This window comes from Triticum urartu, chromosome 6A, assembly GCF_056163025.1.
Source record: "Triticum urartu cultivar PI428250 chromosome 6A, HENAU_Tu73, whole genome shotgun sequence".
NCBI classification, from domain to species: Eukaryota; Viridiplantae; Streptophyta; class Magnoliopsida; order Poales; family Poaceae; genus Triticum; species Triticum urartu.
The window spans coordinates 230,470,193-230,485,386 of NC_141878.1; the positions used below are offsets into that span (position 1 = coordinate 230,470,193).

At 45.0% G+C, this 15,194-nt stretch overlaps 1 long non-coding RNA gene across 5 annotated transcripts; it reads left to right on the forward strand.

Moving 5' to 3' along the window:
• The first annotated feature begins 9,414 nt into the window (after positions 1-9,414).
• On the forward strand, positions 9,415-12,464 carry LOC125512660 (uncharacterized). Of its 5 annotated transcripts, XR_015608009.1 has the most exons (5): positions 9,416-10,074; positions 10,301-10,425; positions 10,518-10,797; positions 11,371-11,484; positions 11,899-12,234. It is a non-coding gene; the product is annotated as an uncharacterized LOC125512660 (long non-coding RNA). The 5 variants fall into 5 exon arrangements; XR_015608010.1 differs by having other exon boundaries at positions 9,415-10,055; positions 10,301-10,797; XR_007285475.2 differs by lacking the exon at positions 11,899-12,234 and adding an exon at positions 12,245-12,464 and having other exon boundaries at positions 10,301-10,797.
• The last annotated feature ends 2,730 nt before the right edge of the window (positions 12,465-15,194 follow it).

Here is a 15,194-nt window from a genome sequence, read left to right on the forward strand (position 1 = left end):
TCTTTGGGGATTGAGGACGACCCCGAACCGATCGACCGGAAGAACCCCATTCTTTCTGGTCTATGGAGCCGAAGCAGTCTTGCCGGGTGACATGCTTCACAACGCCCCTCGAGTCGAGCTCTACTCTGAAGATGAAGCAGAACAAGCCCGGCAGGACGCAGTCGACCTCCTGGAAGAAGAAAGAGAAATGGCCATGGTCCGATCGACCATCTATCAGCAAGACTTGCGTCGATTCCATGCCAGAAATGTGAAGAGTCGAGCCTTCCAAGAAGGAGACTTAGTCCTCCGCGTGGATCAGCAAAAACCACACAAACTCGCTCCTACTTGGGAAGGCCCCTTCATAGTCACCAGAGTCCTCCACAATGGAGCGTACCACCTCTACAATGTCGATCGCCAGATTGATGAGCCACGAGCCTGGAATGCGGAGCTACTCCGCCCCTTTTATACTTGAATTCTCACTCGGATGAGATGTAATAAGAAAAAACTCCTGTAGTTTATTTATCAAAGACAAGAGCGTTATAATTTTCCCAGTGATTGTTATTGTTTTTGTTTGCGTAAGAAATCCCCCAGTGGGTGGCTTAGCTGCGAATCCACTTCGCCTAAGTTTGTAAAAATAATTTCTTACCGAGTGGTGAGCCAGCCTCCCACTCGGGGGCTTAGCTGCGAACCCGTTTCACCTAAGTATTTAAAAATCCTACCGAGTGGAGAGCAATCCTCCCACTCGGGGGCTTAGCCGCAGTCCAGTACTCGCCTAAGTTCTCTCACTCGGAGACTTAGCTGCAGTCCGGCACTCGCCTAAGTTTGAAAAAATCCTACCGAGTGGAGAGCAATCCTCCCACTCGGGGGCTTAGCTGCAGTCCAGTACTCGCCTAAGTTCTCTCACTCGGAGACTTAGCTGCAGTCCGGCGCTCGCCTAAGTTTGAAAAATCCTACTGAGTGGAGAGCAATCCTCCACTCGGGGGCTTAGCTACAGTCCAGTACTCGCCTAAGTTTTCTCACTTGGAGACTTATCTGCAGTCCGGCACTCGCCTAAGTTTGAAAAAATCCTACCGAGTGGAGAGCAATCCTCGCACTCGGAGACTTAGCTGCAGTCCGGCACTCGCCTAAGTTTGAAAAAATCCTACCGAGTGGAGAGCAATCCTCCCACTCGGGGGCTTAGCTGCAGTCCGGCACTCGCCTAAGTTTGAAAAAATCCTACCGAGTGGAGAGCAATCCTCCCACTCGGGGGCTTAGCTGCAGTCCAGTACTCGCCTAAGTTTTCTCACTCGGAGACTTAGCTGCAGTCCGGCACTCGCCTAAGTTTGAAAAAATCCTACCGAGTGGAGAGCAATCCTCCCACTCGGAGGCTTAGCTGCAGTCCAGTACTTGCCTAAGTTTTCTCACTCGGAGACTTAGCTGCAGTCCGGCACTCGCCTAAGTTTGAAAAAATCCTACCGAGTGGAGAGCAAACCTCCCACTCGGGGGCTTAGCTGCAGTCCAGGACTCGCCTAAGTTGGAAAAAATTCTACCGAGTGGAGAGCAAACCCCCCACTCGGGGGCTTAGCTGCAGTCCAGTACTCGCCTAAGTACGAAACACATATCAATCCTCAAGGATGACGAGGTGCAGGTCGACTGCCGCCTTCTCCTTAGGAGCTTCGCCACAAATACAACGTGCGCTTCATCCCACTCCGCAAGGACGATGAGGTGTAGGACTACTGCCACCTTCTCCTGGGGAGCTTCGCCACAAATACAATGTGCGCTCCATCCCGCTCTGCAGTAACGAGGTGCGGGTCGACTGCCGCCTCCCCCTGGAGAGCTTCGCCACAAATACAATGCGCACTCCATCGCCGACCCGCAAGGGCAACGAGGCGCAGGTCAATTGCTTCCTTATCCTTCGGATCTGCGCTACAAATACAAAAGTTGTCTCGAATGAAGAACGAGTTCACTCGGCAGGGGATTCATGAAGATATTCAACGATAAACCAAGTTCAGTTAAATCCTAAAGGTTCCGGACCACAGATCGAAGTGCTCGGGCATTCACCCCGAAAGAGTTTAACGGTTACAAAAACCACTTGGCATTCCGAGGCAAATTTAAGGCGAGGCATAAAAGTTTGTTCACTCCACGGGAGGAGGACTAGCAGGCTCGACGAACTCGTCTAAGTCGACGCCGTCGGCGATCCGAGTGGCTGCAGCGATGAAAGTCTCCATAAAAGATCAGAAGTCATGCTTCTGGGTGTTGGCAACCTTGATTGCTGCCAGCTTATCTTGTCGCACCTCCTTGCAATGGACGCGATCCAAAGACAGCCACATTAGCGCCACACCGGGCAGAAGACTTCTTCCACTCCTGCACTCGGTCAGGGATTTCGTTAAGTCGAGTCATCAGGGACTCAAGATCATTTTGGAGTGTGGCCTCTGGCCAAAGTGCCGGGTCGATCCGTGACATGGCGACCTTCAGTCGAGCCAAGTAGTCCACGACACCGTCGATGCGGGATTCCAGTCGGAGCAGATTCATGGCAGTTTCATCTTTCACGGGAGAATTGATTGGATCCAAACCTGGTTCGATCCGCCCAGTCTCCTCCTCGAAGTCCTGGCAAAACTCTGCATTCACAATCCAAGGATAAGTCAATTTTCATACGCTGAGTCGATACAAAAAAATCAGTCGGAACAAAATGTGCACCTTCAAGCTTGATGAACAACTTCTTGGCAAGGCTCCTCAGATAGCTCTCCAGATCGTCCCTCTTCCGAGCGATGCCTTCCATCTTCTCGCACAGGTTGAGGTTCTCCTTCTTCCAGCGCGAGCACTCCTTGTTGGCTTCGTTCAGAGCAGATTTCAGCTTGGTATTCTCTTCTTCCAGCTGGCCGACCGAAGCCAGTTTCTGTTCAGCCAGAGCGGTCCTGTCGTCAGCCTCCTTTCGAGCAGCAGCCAAATCCTGATCCTTCTTCGCCAGAGCTTCTCTCAGTTTTTCTACAAAGAAATGATGATTGATTTAGAAAGAGCAGAAGGGTACTCAAGCCTAAGACAGACCAGTCGACAAACTCGTCTTACCAGTGGCGCCGTCCTTGACCTTTTGCAGCTCTGTCTTGGCCAGCTCCAAGTCAAGGTTCAGTTGAATCTGATGTTTCTCCAAGTCAGCAAAGCGAGCTCCAAGATCACAAGATTTCTGAAATCAAAGGGGAGAAGTTATTTTACAGCGAAAAATGACAAAGACAATAAGTACTAAGACTACGGTCGACTGCCCGCAGTCCACCATAGTCTCGGGGACTACACCCAGTGGGTGCACTTTGCATGCCCCCACCGGTTTTGATCCCACTCGACCGGCCCGCCGGAGTCGAGTGCAGGGAGTAAAAAAAGGGGAGAGAAAGTAGAACTCAGACCACAGTCGACTGCCAGCAGTCGACCGCAGTCTCGGGGACTACACCCAGTGGGTGCACTTGGCGTGCCCCCACCGGTTCTGATCCCACTCGATCAGATCGAGTGGAAGAGACAAACTACCAGTTCGGTTTACACTCGACAAAATACAAAGACTACAGTCGACTGCCAGCAGTCCACCGTAGTCTCGGGGACTCACCCAGTGGGTGCACTCAGCGTGCCCCCACTAGTTCAAAAATTCAATCGACGCACCCAGTGGGTGTACAGATGCAAAGATTTTCGGAAAGAGCCCTCAGATAGCATATCCTAACAGAACAAGCGGCGACCAACTAACCTGAACGTTGCTCTGGAGAGCCGAGCTGGCATCATAGGCGGCCTGGCTGGCGTCCCGCACCGTCTTCATCTTCTCCATCATAATGCCCGCCTGGCGTATGGCTTCCTTGGCAGCATTCACTTCTTCCTCTGGGACATGATGGGTCGCAAAAACTAAAGGCGGGTCGACAGGGGCCTGAGCAGTCGACGAGGAAGGCAAGGCACTCGACAATGGCACGGCGAAGGTAACAGAACCCCGGTTGGCATCACCAGCGTCCTGAACGACTGGCTCCGCCCTCGGCGTCGATTGTGGCACCTCGCTCGCAGGAGCTTGCCTATTTTTCCTCGTCGAAGGCCTCTCGGGCTCATCATCATCATCATCAGGGAGGTCAATAATGTTAGGGGCTGTTCAAATTTCAATCGACAAAATACATCACCCAATGGTACACATTGCAGTTGAATCGACCAAAATAAAGACAGAATGGCAGAAATCATACCCAGATTAGAAGTGACCGCATCCTCCATCACCTCATCATCGTCCCTGTAAGCTGAGGTCCCGGAAGTAGCAGTGCTGCCAGCTCCAAAGTTCGTCCGATTAAAACAAGAAAAACAAACAGCACAGGGCGTCGAGTGAAGATAAAAGGAGACACTCACGCAGAAGCGACAAGGATGTCAATCTTAATCTTCGGCAACGCCTTCTGAAGCTTCGGCTCTGCGACTTTGGGATGCTTTGACGCTTTTTCAGTCGGAGTTGGCGAAGAGGTCCGAGGACGCTTTGAAGACTGACCAACTTGAGCAATCGCCTTTTCACGGGCGCTCGGTCGTTCTTGGTCAAGTTTGCACCGCCTCTCCCTGGGAGGAGGCGACTCGACTTCTTCTTCGTCACTTGGATCGTCGCTTTCTTCGTCCCCTCCACCGTTAGAATCCCATTCGCCACTGTCACCGCCGCTCGCTTCTCCTTCCGGGTCCTGCTCTTGCTCTCCGTTGGGCATTGAATACATTTCAATAATGGCCTGAAAGAAAGTAGGGAGAACAAAGTCAGTCGACTCAGTATAGGCAGCTGCGCGAGTGAATTCAAATTACAAACAGAAGCTCAGAATCGGACCTTCTCTGGTACATGAGACTGGTCGAATGGAGGAACTCTCCTGGCTCCCCTGGGGTTGTCCTTGTTTCCGGTCATGCCCGACAGCCACTTCTCCAGTGTGTCGTCATCGACCTCCTCCGGGTGAATCCGAGTGGAGTCTTCAAGACCCGAATACATCCACATTGGATGGTCTCGGGCTTGAAGAGGCTGGATGCGCCGCTGAAGGAAGACCTCCAAGAGATTCATACCAGTGACCCCGTCACGGATAAGCTGGACCACTCGCTCTACCAGCACCCTCACCCGCGCCTTCTCCTCTGGGAGCACCTTCAAAGGGGAGGGTTTCCTCACTCGGTCCATGGTGAAAGGAGGGAGGCCAGTCGACTGCCCTGGCGTCGACTGGTCTTTGTAGTAAAACCAGGTCGACTGCCATCCGCGAACTGAGTCGGGAAGAATCATGGCCGGAAAGGAACTTTTCCCTCTCATCTGAACACCAAGACCCCCACACATCTGAATCACTTGAGTCCTCTCGTCACTCGGATTGGCCTTTTTCACCGTCTGGGAGCGACAAGTGAAAATGTGCTTGAAAAGGCCCCAGTGAGGCCGACAACCCAGGAAATTCTCACACAAAGAAACGAAAGCGGCGTGAAGTGGTGGAGTTATGCCCCAAAGAAGTTCAGAAATCCCTGAAAGAAAGGGTGAGGAGGCAAGGAAAATCCACGGTCGACGTGGGTGGCAAGGAGAACGCGCTCACCCTCCCGAGGTTGCGGCTCGGATTCCTTCCCCGGAAGCCGCGCTGATTCATAGGGGATCAGCCCTCCTTCGGCTAGGTCGTCGAGGTCTTCTTGGGTGATCGTTGAGCGGATCCAGTCGCCCTGGATCTAGCCCTTCGGCAGGCCGGTTCGTGAGGAGGATCCGCCCCGACTGGTCGCCTTCCCCTTCGACCTCGCCGTCGCCTTCTTTGCCCGCTCCAGAGCCGCCGTCTTCTCCTTCCCCATCGTCGCCGGCGAGACGCGCACGGAGCGGTGGTGCTGGGGCGAGGGCGAGCACGACGAAGGAGCCTGAGGAGGAGAAGAGATAATGGGGACGCACTGTTCGAGAGACCCCGGTCCGACGCCTTATATGAGGCCGCTTCCGAGTGGCTGACTGGTAGGCCCGGGCAGTCCTGTCAAATCCCGTAGCAATCGCGCGCACGATACGTGGCGAAAAAGGTGGCGCGGGGATCGAGGAGGCTCCGCCCTATCCCATCCGATTACTGCGGCCTTCCCCGTCCCGCGCGCTTCCCAAAATTTGGATCCCGTGAAATCTGCGGGCAACAGAACAACTTGTCAGACTGAAGATCTCCTCCACACCGTCACTCGGAGCCCTTCAAGTAAAGAAACTCACTCGACAAAAAACTAAGAATGGATCAAGGCGACTGAAAAGGAAGTTGCTGTCATCACTCAGGTTCATTGATCCGAAACCAGATATGCTCATGGCGTGAAAAATGAGTCAGGGAAATTCTCAACTCCTTCCCCACTCAAACCTCGATCCACTCGGGGGCTAATGATGAAGCTATGTACCTAGGGTAGGGTCATGGACCTGTCCAAACTGCCCTACCCAAGGACATCTCTAGAAGAAATCACCTTTCAATCGACTTGGAAGTGTTCCACTCGACAGACTCGGAGACACTCAGCCAAGAAGCGATCACTCGACCAAGACCAAACCACTCGACGGCCAGGAGACCTAAAGGCACTCCGCACGCTAACAGCCGGTTATTAAGTAGCTTTTATGATCATCATAGCACTTTATTAAGGGCGCTACCAGTAACGCCCGACCTTAATGTATTTAAAACCCTGCATAACTGAGGGCCGGAGGGGCCCGGCGAACTCTATATAAGCCACCCCCCTCCTCAGTGTAAAGGGTTCGCACCCCTGTAATTCATACACGCATAATCCAGTCGACCGCCTCCGGGCTCCGAGACGTAGGGCTATTACTTCCTCCGAGAAGGGCCTGAACTCGTAAACCTCGTGTGCTTACAACTTCTCCATAGCTAAGATCTTGCCTCTCCATACTTACCCCCCTACATTACTGTCAGACTTAGAACCACGACACCCGCCCCCAGGTGAGCTCCAGTTCCTCCGCCCCGTAATCTGCTTGAGCCGCACGCCTAACACCATGGCGGCAAGAGCATGGGCGGTTGCGGTGGTGACTGGTGAGGACTAGCTTGAAGAGGAGGAGTCCGCCACTATAAGGACCTTGTTCAACAACACTACTCGGGCCTCCAACAATGGCAGGTTGGGGATATCTGAGATGTGTCCTCTCCGCCTCCAGTAAAGATTTTGTGTGATTGTTTGTTTTGCAATATATTAGGCAGTGTTATTTCTTCATGTTATTACCTGCCCATTTGAGACGTGAGCAAAAGAATAGTGGCGATGCACAACCCTACACAACGCCACTCGTTGTCATCTTGTCAGTCAAGTAGGCGCATCGGCGGCTGCTCCACGCCTCCACCATGGAATCAAATGGGTGAGGTCTTTTGCCCCTTTCCAAATTCTTAAACCTCCCACTTCTATGTATATGAACTTGTTCTTACTTGTTACTCCAATGTTTTAATTAGTATAAGGGTGCAGCGGTTGTTCTATTCATTAGTTGATCCATCTCCCACTTTATATTGCCCGTCATCTCCCACTCTTTTTATCACACAATTCAGCAGAAATTCTTTTCGGTCGTATCTTGCCAAACTGAAGTAATATATTCAAGCCAAAGAGTGTATTGGCAACAATTGTAAATTCAGAAAACAGGAAGAAAATAAACTTGATGATAATGCAATCAGAACAGAGAGTTATAGACATGTTTCTTTACGTTTCGCATACTTTTGCACCATCATTATCAGTTGTGGATTCTGATCACTTGGTTCACTAATATAGTTGCTTGTTGATCTTGGTTGTCGTTTCCAGTTTGCCCTGTCATCTTGCTCATAATGCAGTCAACTTTATTTTACTTTCAGCAGCATGGATCATTCGATCCTTCTGCACACTCAATGAACAAGGGAGTTAGAACGCTGAAACTTTTCGTATTTTTAGTTTGTTGATGCATGATTGTTTTTCTTGCTATCATTGTCATGACAATGACTGGCTAGAATGTGCTGATGTATTTTTTCATCCATGTTAACCACTAACCCACAACTTAGCTAGATAGAGCTTCTTCTTTTTTTGCTATACAAACGCTTATGTACCTTACATATTCTTTTATTAGCATACAATTAATCAGTGTTGCACACTGATGGCAGGAATTCTACTATACAGGATTATAACAAGGGGAAAGGATGAGGGAGAAGAGGACTCTATGAAGAAAGAACAAGAAGGTGTCCCTGAAAAATAAGCAGCTGGAGAACAAGAAGCTTATTGTTGACTTTCTACAGAAAATGTGTCGTAACACCTGAGAAAATTGCTGGTGAGAACATCACACATGTTCTTATAGTTTTTAAATGAAAAACTTTTATGTTTATCTCTTTTTTACTAGAATAGCAGATTATGGGGCATAGATATTTGAGAAGGCTTAGTGCAATTAATCCCTTTATCTTACAGTACTTTACACATGGGTTCCATTATCAGAATAGGAGAGCCTAGCAGTACAAAATCAAGGCTCTATACTATATTGTTGGCCAAAGGTTATACATATGTACCTATACTGATTTATTTATATTTGTAGCATTTGAGATGGTTGGTTTGTCAATGCTACAAATCGGTATTTCTACTTCTAGAGAAATGTATGTTCGTTTTCCGAATAACTGCTATTGACCTTACATGATTCTTTGAAGTCATACTAATTTGGATTTGTTATGACATACACTTGAACATTTATAGTAGAGATATCTGACTTTGTCTGTTGGAAATTGATATCAACCAACATGGATAGTGCTATTGTTTCTTTGCATAAGCCAAATTAGTCCTGACTATTATAGACTGCCATTTCTTATAGCACTAGACAAAATGAATGTGGTTACTCACTGTTTCAGATGAGTTTGTCAACAATTTGGCAATGTGGTGTCGAAGTCTTTGCCCATGAGGTTACACCTTCATGGGTGACATTGAAGAAGCATTCAGATGCACAGATATAAGAGAAGATCAACTTGCACGTATAAGTTGTGTTGCAGACGATGGGGTCATGCGGTTGAATGTGTCTGGTCAAGTTGAGCAAGAAGCATGATATCATTAACTAGATGTTCACAAAATTTCTTCAAAGTTTATTTGATGGTGTGGCATATTTTTTTCTGGTTAAGTTTTCTGTATATTTCTATATTTATTTGTACAAACTGGAAGCTACAGATGAACTTCATATATACTTTGCCAACTTCGTACAATAAGATCAAAATATACAATATGTTTTTGAATAGTATATATACTATATGTTTTTGAATAGTATATGTATGTTCAACAGTATTCAAATTCTTTCTATTCAGAGGGAAATAATCTTTTCGATGGTAAATATATTCCAAAGCAATATAACTATCATTAGATTCACTAATTCATGCATTATCGATAGTGGTAGAGGCAGAGAAAATGTTGTCAGATTAGAAGAGTGTAGGTTCTATAATGATGGGTACGATTGTGGTGTAGAGCCTAAATTTGTTGCTCCGTGACAACGCACGGGCATTCAGCTAGGTGGATGTTCCCGAACGAAAAAACAAAACGAACAACTGACCCATCAACACATGATGACCGGCCCATCCCCAACTTTTCCTGGCCTTCCCGACCCCGCGCACCACCGTGCATCTCCCCGCCGCGCGCCGCCGTACATCCCGACACCTGCTCCTGCCGGCGTCGCCTGAGGCCACCGCCAGCCTCCCCTCGACACCACGCGCCGACGACCACCACCAACTTCCCCCTGAGGCGTCGCGCCGCCGGCCACCACCAACCTCCCCCAGACGCCGCGCGCCAACCGCCACCACCATCCTCCCCCACGCCTCGCGCCTCCGGCCACCACCAACCTCCCCCGGACGCCGCGCGCCGACGATCACCACCTTAATTTAGTCCGACGGGCTGGTGGGATCGACCACCTCCTCCGGCGACCCCTCTGCTGACCTCCTGTCGTTGCCCCGCTACAATCTTTCTCCCGCGGCCGCGCCCGATCCAATGTCGCCGGCTTCCGCCGTGCGCGCCACCCATGCCGACAGCAAGGCGACACCCACCTGTAGCACAACCTCCCACACCACCCTGGCTTCCCCACCTACAACACAACCTCTCGTCCGTGCAGCCACGCAGTCCAACTGCGTGCGACATCCCTGTTCGACCTCTCCAGCCTTTGCAACCCCGTGTCCCGCCACCGTCCCGTGGGTAGTCCAACCTGAGGTGCAGCCTCATCAGTAGCATAGCATTAGCCATTTTGATTTTTAACACATACATCTGGCTTGTCTTGAAGCTCCATTATCTATAAAAACATTGGGGAAACTTCATGTTCTACATAGATGGGGCTGTGTTTGTGATTATCCCCCATACGTGTTTGTTTTAATGCATATAAGGGGATTTTTTATGTGGCCTAATTTTTTCTATCATCTAACTTGGTGGTTAACTTCAGGCCACGGATGTGTGGACAGAGCCGGCGTGGTTTGAGAGGAAGAAGAAGGCATTACGGCGAACTTAGTCGCGGATGGATCAATCGAGCCGAGGTGCCCCTGCAAGTCTCTCTCACACGCAAATTATGTTGGTGCTGCTCTTCTCTCCTATGTGATTGTTGTTGCTGCTACTTCTCTCATTAGCTGATTTCGATTCTACACACCTTTTGCTTCTGGTAGTGCCACCATAGGGAACTAGCCCATCCTTATCTTACGGAAGTGGATCTCAATGGTTTGAAGGGTACTACAGTTAAAAGTGGCTGGGAATTAAAGTTCAAGTTAGGTAACTACAAGGTCTATATGAATTGTAACCTATTGATTATAGAGTTTGTGTGTTTTCATGTTTACTGCAAGAGAAACTCCTCCATCCTGTCCCCTGTCGCAGCCCAACCGCTTGCTGCCAACGCGCTCTAACCCTAGTGCCTCCATGATGGAGGTCGTCTCACAGCCTAGCGACGAGGTAACTCATCTTCCTTGTCCCTCTCTCTCAATATTTTGCAGACCACCATTTTCTTTAGTAATTAATAATGCCGTAGTCCAGTGTGTTGATCTTCTCCAGTCCAATGTGTTCTTGGCTGGCTGGATACTCTAGCTGTCTGTTGTTTTTCATTCGGTTCAGGTTGCTCTGGGATTTGTCCATGTTCAGAAGGGAGGTAATTAACTTGGGTGTCCAGTTCTGAAGCTGGAGTAGTACATACTGTATAAATGAGCAAAACCCCAATCAAACTTTAATAAGTGCGTACAAATAAAAAATGTTGCATTGTACTAATAAAAAACAGAGGGAGTACATGATGTATTCATGCTCCTAGCTACATACAGTAGTATGTACTGCTTCTCAAAAGCAGGAGACTGGAAATGTATTCCGCTCTTTTGCTGGTAGTACTTGTGATTTGGCTTCTAAATTTTATAAGCTGCTGATGAACTCAATGTACGACTAACCTGCAACTGTGATATTGGTGAGTTTCAAATTATGAAAGCAGCACAAACATTTATAACGTTCTATGGTTGACAAAATGAAATTTACTACCTACAGGACTTGTGTGTGCTCAGGTTCTCCTCGCATGTCACTCCGTCGTTGTTGTCTCTCCTGGATGTTGTCTGCAGCTGGACGTCGTCCGCTGGCTGCTCCTGCACAGGCTGCTTCAAGGTACTGCCCCAGTCACATGCTTGAATAGCTAGGTTGTAGATGGTGGGAGCCAGCTTTTTAATTGCCAAGGATCTTTCGTTGCTTCGCTAGCTCGTATACTTCTCTCGTGTGTGCATGTTCATCCATGGATAACAGATGTACAGAGTGCTATTATGTGTCTGTCCTTGATAGCTTGATGTGCTACATTGATTTTATGCATACAGTCCTATGGTATTTTTCCTGTAAACTGCAAATGAAAAAAGTATTTTGAGTTGCAAATCAATAATGCAGGATGCTCTTTTGAAGAGAAAGAAACTATGCAAGTTCATATATTGATTCTGAGAGAGTTCAGGGTGGTTGGTTATGGCCTAATAATTTTTTGGGTGTTTGTTACTTCATATATTTAATCCTACATTTGTATCCTGAAATTTTCAGTGAAGTATGATTCGGAAAACTGTGCGAAGTATGATTCAGGAAACATACTTCATGGGCATTCCTCATCATAGATTCAGGAAACAAATGTTATCTTGTATAGATGGTGTCAACAAAAAGAAAAAAGAAAATGTGTTCTCACGTTTCTGATTAGTGTGCCCACTAGATGTTTCCAGAAAAGAAAAAGAAGAAATGTAGTTGAAGTTGTTCTCTAGTACAAGACACTTATGGAAAAGAAGAAGAAATGCAAAACTTACAAACAAGAACAGTTTCCATCTCTCTGATACAAACAAAGATTTCTCCAATGTTTTCACTACTTGCAGTTCAAAAATTCTTGCATCCATGGCAGGTCGAGAAAAATTCTTGTGGCGGTTCGAACAAAATTCTTGCGGCAAGTATGAAAAAAATGCGTGTGGCAGATCTCCTCAAAAATGCTTGCGGCAGATGTCCTCCTCTCTCTTTGCGTGTGACCATTGTAGAGATCTTTAATTTTCTTCGTTCTTGTGTATGAGTTGATGCCATCTACCAATTTTACGTCATTCTTACGAAAACTGTGTGTGTGTGCATTCTGTGTGTGTTCGTGCAAAAAATGGGTGGTTTAATTTTCTTTTTTGTATATATAACAGAAAGGGAAGGAAGTTCAATTATACGAAATGAAGAAGTGCAAAATAGTAAAATGATAGAAAGTTCGTGTACGAAATTCGTGTGTAGAAATAAAATGTAAATTCACAAAAGGAGTTCATACATATAAAAAGTTGAGGTTCGCATAGAGAAAAAAGGTGCATTTCTCAAAAGGATGTATTGAAAAAGTACATGTTCGCTAATTACTGATGCTTATATGGTCGACTCCGAGTAGTAAAAATGTAGAGCTCACACATAACATAACGATAATTATAAAATTGTTCAAGTATTGCCCTCCAGAAAAGTTCATGCATATAATAAACCGAATTTGGGAGGTTCGAAAAAATCAAACCCATCAACGAAAAAATGTACCTAAAAAGGGCAAAAAAACCTAGATGTTCAAATTTGAAAAATGAAGTGGCTTGATGTTTATTAAAAAACTAAGATTTTTTTCATTACAAAAATAAATAAAAGCTAGAACTCCGAATTAAAAAGAGGATCAGTTCGATGATTATATAAAGTTCAGATTTCCTTCCTATTAAAGAATGAAAACTAGAAGTTCAAAATAAAATAATGCAATCGTTTGATGTATAGATGCCAGAAAATCCAAATTCGCTGACAAGAAGATGAAAGGAAGTTCAAAGAAAAATAAGTGTTCAAAAATAAAAGAGAACTTAGAAGCGGATATTTCACTGTATCAAAAATAAAAATAATAAGAAGTTTGAATTTAAAAATAAAGAACTTCAAATATAATGAAAATGACTTTCATCGTTTCTAAAATTAAAAAAATCCAGAAGTTCAAATTTAAATTGTACACGGTTCAATATTTACAACAGAACTAAGATACTTCCGTTACTAAAAGAAATAAACCAAGAAGTCCAAATTGCAAAAATAGAGAAGTTCGATATTTATAAAAAATTCAGATTTTCCTTGTTACTAAAGAAATAAAATGAAGAAGTTCTAATAAAAATAAAGGAGTAGCTCGATGTATATAGAAAACTCAAATTATTTCCGTTCCTAGGAAAATAAAAGTATGAAGTTCGATTTAGAAAAAAAATGATTCTTATTTAAAAAATTATTTTCTTTCTAAGAATAAGATTAAGAAGTTCAAAAAATGTGAAGTTCAAACTAAAAAAAGGAAGAACTTCGTAGTATATTAAAACCTAGGATTTACAAAGTTCTAATTCTATGCTCTCTACATGCTTGTTTATATGTCAATGAGAACCAATACTTTTGTTCTTCATCTTCTTTTGACGATGTAAAAAAGTTAGTGAAGTTCATGTATTATTGTCGCTGAAAAAACATAGATCTACCACTCCACCTGCCGCATGTGCGCTACCGTCGGCAACTCTGACCACTCCAACCTCCTGCTCTTCTCTTCTATAAAGAAGTTCAAATATTATTGCCCCATAGGTTCATGTCTTCAGAAGATGTACCACTATTTTCTTCTCTCTCAAAGAGTGTGTGTTTTCAGCACTACAAACGGACCAATACCCCCGAAGAAAAGAATTGGGAAACAATATAGAAACTCTAGAGAGGTTGGGGACAACAGGGTTTCTGTAGAAAATAATGTTTTATTCCTACGCGAAGTCCAGAGAGGTTGGCGAAGAGCATTTCATTCCCGTATACTCCCTGTTTTTAAAGAAATGAAGTTCAAAAACAAGAAAATGAGAAGTTCAGATTATTTAACTTTCACAAAAAGACTTAGATATTTTTCCCGTTACTATAAGAATAAAATGAAGATGGAGAAATATTTTATTTTTTTGGAGCAATTTGATTTCAAAAAAGGAAAATCAGGAATATCAAATTTTAAAAAATAGAGTAGTTCGATCTATACAAAAAAAACTCAAATTCTTTTTATTTCTTAGCAAAATTAAAGTACGAAGTTTAATTTCTAAAAAGGTATGTTCAATGTTTACTTAAGAATCATTTTTTCTAAAGATGACGCGGTTCGATGTGTTAACCAATTTTGAAAGAAAACAAAAAGAAAAGGAGAAGTTCAATTTCTAAAGATGATGCGGTTCGGCATGCAAACCAATGTTGAAAGAAAACAAAAAGAAAGGAGAAGTTCAATTTCTAAAGATGACGCGGTTCGACGTGCTAAACAATGTTGAACGAAAACAAAAATAGAAGAGGTTCAATTTCTGAAGATGATGCGGTTTGACGTGCAAAAATGTTGTTTTGGTGTCTTAAAATATTTTTATTCACAAAAAAGGATTAAGAAATAAAACCAGGAAGTCCATATTAAAAATATGGAGCAGTTCGATGATTATAGAAAACTCAGATTTACCTTGTTATTAAAAAATGGAAACAAGAAGTACAAAAATAAAATAACAAGAAGTTTAACTTTAAAAAAATAGAGAGCTTCAAAATTCATAAAAGGGTTTAAGAAAATCAGATTAAAAATTCATAAAAAAACTCAAATATTTTCACTTAACCGAGAGAAGTTCAGATTGATAACTGCCAGAAGTTCAAGTACTACACGGTGTGCATTTTGTATTAAAAAGAATAAAAAAAAGTCTAAAAGTTTTGTTGTTATATGTTCAAGTCCTCCGTCAGAGAAAGTTAAAAAAATATTGTGTGAGAGGTTTGTACAAAAGGAATATCATTTGTGTAACACAGACGAATGGATGAGAAAATTACAAACAAAAATATGTCAGAGAAGTTCAATGTTAAAA